The sequence below is a fragment of the Propithecus coquereli genome, unplaced genomic scaffold, assembly GCF_000956105.1.
Source record: "Propithecus coquereli isolate 6110/MARCELLA unplaced genomic scaffold, Pcoq_1.0 Scaffold444, whole genome shotgun sequence".
Lineage (NCBI taxonomy): Eukaryota > Metazoa > Chordata > Mammalia > Primates > Indriidae > Propithecus > Propithecus coquereli.
Genome location: NW_012150219.1, coordinates 1,208,933 through 1,213,596, shown reverse-complemented (window position 1 = coordinate 1,213,596; position 4,664 = coordinate 1,208,933).

Below are 4,664 nucleotides of genomic sequence, written 5' to 3'. Positions count from 1 at the left end.
CTGCTTTCTTGCTGTCCCAAAAGTGATATGGGTATCTGGCATTGGCTCTACTGTGTGTGTGTGACAATATCAGCCAATATAGTGAGTGCCAGGTATCACTCTAAGCCCTTCACTGAGTCATCTCAGTTAAGTCGCACAACAACCCTACAAGGGAGGTACTATGATCTCCACCTTGCAGAGGAAGATACTGAAACACGGGAGTACTTTGCCCAGGTCACATAGCTGGCATGTGGAAGAAGCAAGGGTCAAATCTGGGCAGTGGAGGCCACAGTCCCCCAGTACTATGGGTAGCCATGGCTTGGGCCTGCCCAGAGTCCCAACTTTCCTTTGGGGCACAGCCCTGCCCCCACAGAGCATGCAGTTTGGGTGAAGCTGACCACAAACCTTGCTCTAGCGTGGCTCATGTCATGCAGTCCTGGCCCACCAGAGCAGAAAATTGTCCTGGCCATGCTGATTAATTCAAAGGTGACCCCAGCCAGGTCAAAGTGAACTTTCCCTCAGACTTTTACTAAAATTATGAGGATAAATGTACTCCCATAGGGTGGCCAGGATGATAAGAGCTCAGCAGCCTTGAGCTACCGAGGCCATTTTTGTCAGTTGCTTGAAAAGGAAGGCAGCACAGGGCAAATCCAAGCTGAGACACGGAGCAATACAAAGTCTCATTGACGTTGCTTAAGCTCCTGGATCCAGCCGTGCCTGAAATACTCCTGGACTTTTCAATATATTCTGCTAATTATATTCTGCTCCCCTCCTCGCTCTTTTTGGCTCAGGCTAGTTGAGCACATCATAGGTGCAGATGTTCGAATATTGGATTGCAGTTTAGGTCACGGTCACAGCCCACTCCCTTATTATTATCATTTTTAAACTTTTTTCTGTAAAGCTTTATTGGGATATAATTTATATGCCACATAATTTACTCGTTTATAGTGTACAATTCAATGGTTTTTCATACATTTAGAGTTGTGCAACCATCTCCACAATCAATTTTGAAGCATTTTCATCTCTCCCAGGAGAAACCCCTACCCTTAGCAGCCTCTCCCATTTTCCCCCCAAATCCCTCCACCCCAGGCACCCACTAATCTGCTTTCTGCCTCTATAGATTTGCCTATTCTGGATATTTCATATAAATGGAATCATATAACATACGCTCCTTTATGTCCTTCTTTCACTTAATATGTTTTCCAAGTGCATCCACCTTGTGGCAGGTACCAGGATTCCATTGGTCTGTTGCTGAGTGAGACTTCATTGTGTGCATCTAGCACATTTTATTCACCTGTTTATCAGTTGTTGGACATTGGGTTGTTTCCACTTTGGGCTATAATGAATGATATTGCAATGAACTTTCATGTAAAATTTTGAGTGGACACACGTGTTCCATTCGTGGATGTATACCTAGGAGTAGAACTGCTGAGTGACACGGTAACTCTATGTTTAACCTGGTAAGGAACTGCCCGGCTGTTTTTCCAAGTGGCCGCACCACTTTGCCTCCCCACCAGCAGTGTATGAGCACCCCCTTATTTTTGCTGTGCTTCAACTCTCTGGGCCTCAGTTTTCCCGTATCTTAAATAGGGATGCACTGTGGTAAGGATTAAAAAGAAATCACGAATGTGAGATTTGAGACAAGTCTCTTAAGTTCTGGGGCCTCAGTTCTCACCTGTGAAGTAGGAATAGCAAAAGCATCTCCCCAATAAGGTTCCTCTGAGGATGAACTGAGACTCAGCTGCTAGAAGCAGGACACACCCAATACTCGGCGGCGCTAGACCTAGTTATAATGTGGTTCCAACTGAATAAAACTTGCCAGAATATCTGTGGGCTGTGCACCTGGCAGTCTAAGATTTATTAATGCTCCCTCACTTTCAAGTTAAGATTCCTTTGCCTTATGAAATTCTGTAAGATTTGTGGTCCGATCTGTGAGGATCAGCTGACATGCTGGAATCAAAGCATGGATCAGTAGGGTGACATGATCTGCTGATGAATGACACAGAAACCGTGCCAGGCTTGAAGCAAGAGAGTGTGAAAACCTCGTGACTGAGTCATGGTCCCGGGAGTGGGATGGGGGCAGGAAGGTGGGGGCAGTTTAAAATCGTAATTCCCCAAAACAGGCTTCCTGCCTTTCTCTCTGACCTCGTCACTTCCTCTTCCTCCTCCTACAGTGTCAGTCTGAATCACTTGCATTTTCTGGAAGAAGACATGTTCCGCAGACCTTTGTGCGTGCTGTTCCCTTTGCCCAGAGCACTCTTTCTGGTCATATCCTCCCTGTCACCTGGCAAAGTCCAGTGTCATCCTTGAGTTTTCCGTTTAGAGGTCAACTTCTCCAGGGAGCTTTCTGTAGTGCGAATCTTCTGTCTTGTCCGTGTGACATTTATGTCCTCTGGATCAGAAAACAGTATCTCAATTGTCCTTTGGGGAGCCATTCCCTCCCCGACTCTTACCAATGGGGTTTGAGTATGGCTCAGAGGAGAGCCTGGCAATCAGCATATTCCAGCCCCCTGGCCACAGTGATTGGCTTCTGGATGAGCATGTGATTCCAGCTAGACCAACGAGACTCATCCCTGAGACTTTTGTTAGAATTATTGGAAAAGAGGCTGGCATGGTGGCTCACATCTGTAATCCTAGCACTCTGGGAGGCCAAGGCAAGAGGATTGATTGAGGTCAGGAGTTCAAGACCAGCCTGAGTGAGATCCCGTCTCTACAAAAAATAGGAAAATTAGCCTGGTGTGGTGGTACATGCCTGTAGTCCCAGCTACTTGGGAGGCTGCAGGAGGAGGATAGCTTGAGCCCAGGAATTTGAGGTTGCAGTGAGCTATGTTGATGCCACTGCACTCTAGCTGGAGCCACAGAGCAAGTCTCTGTCCTAAAAAAAAAAATTAAGAAAGAATTATTGGGAAAAGAGAAGCTCACTTTCCACTGAGGTTGCCAGGTACAAAAGTAAAGCAATAAAGCAATCTAGCCCATGCAACAGAGCGAGACCTTGTTTTACAAAAGAAAAAAAAAAGCAAGCCTGGAGTTCCTGCTGGTCATCTTTGCCGTCTTTGCCACCTGGTGGAGAAAGTCTATCTGAAGGTAAATCCAAAGCAGAGCCAACAGACAGAGGGAGAGAGAGAGAAAGAGAGAAATGAGAGAGAAGGAGAGAAGAGACAGAGATTTTTTGACATTATTTGAGCCCCTGGATACAGTCCTCCCTGAAGGCAGTCTTACCTAATGATTTCTCAATATATAAACCAATTAACCACTCTCCCCTTTTAATTTATTTCACTAGTTTGGTTGGTATTCTGTCACTTACAATCTAAATACTCCTGACTAATACTCCCTGACCCCATGCACACCCTGGGCTGGGGTGAGGGGCGGGGCCCTTTTCCTCCACTTTCATTGCACTTACTAGATTGTATCATAATGGTCTCTCTGGTTGGTTGTGTCTCCCGCTAGACTTAAGAGCAGTTGTATCTTGTTTACTGCTGTATTTATCACCTAGCCTGGCACATAATGACACCTCAATAAATTTAATTTTAATTTCTTTTTTGAAATTACAAATTCATTCATGACAGCATTCATGCAAACACATAGAACAATTCTATACCTTTCCTATGGGTCCACATGGAAATGCACAGAAAAACATCTGCAAAGCTACCAGCCATGCATCATGGTGTGAGTCACCTCCCATACATGGTGTACTTGTCACTTGCTATTAAAAATTAATTAAAAGCAAAGCTTAACAAAACAAACAAAAGCTGTCCAGGCTTGTGTCATAATGAATGCAGACAATTCAAAGGTGTAGATAAAAGTGAGTTACCTTGCCTCTCCTAATAAATATTCGCTGAAAGAATGAATAAATGTCACATCTATAAAGACTTGATGAATGAATGATTAAATAAGAAAACAGTTCTGTCCAGAGAGACCTCAGCTCAAGGTGACACCCCCACCCTTACCTCCACCCCCGTCTCCAAGTGAGCCAGCTGGTTTCTCTGAAAGTCTGGGCCTCAGGCCAAGGTTTTATTTCATTCTGGGATGGGCCCCTATCTGGGAGTTCTTTTTCCCTAGAATCTTGGAGAATGACTCATGGGGATTTGCATGGACAGCAAGTCCCCTGGTGACCAGAGGGTCATCACTTCCTGTTACTCAAGCAGGTGTGTTCTGGGTAGACTCCACGGGAGGAGGGGCGGTTGGGGATAAGGGGCTCCTGTGTGGCCAGAGGCTGGTTGCTGTTCCCCAGGAGAGAGTCTCTGCAGACACTCAGTCCCCAGTTGTAGCAGGTGGTGTGGAGAGTTTGCCGGCCCAGAGAGTGGGCTCAAGGTCTAGTCCTGCCAATGAGCTTGCTGTGGGGACTTTCCCGTCTGTAAAACGAGGTGAGGTACATGGCAGACTCTGGTGGTTGCTTGTCAAATACCCGTCCTGCCCCTTCCTTTTTGCTTACAGACCCCCGACTGGAGGGGGGCATTGGATGACCATGTGTCTAAGGGGAGTTTTGGCCTCTCCCCAGCCCTAAACACACAGGGTTTGTGTGTCCAACTGCATGCATACACGTGTGTGTGTGTATCTGTGAGCACACAGGAAAATGTGTAAATCTTTTAGTCTAAGTGAACCACAATAATTCCAGAGCATCCACTTGTCAGAGATGGCTCTAGGTACATGATGGCATTCTTCTCATTTTCCTTTTTTTTTTTTTT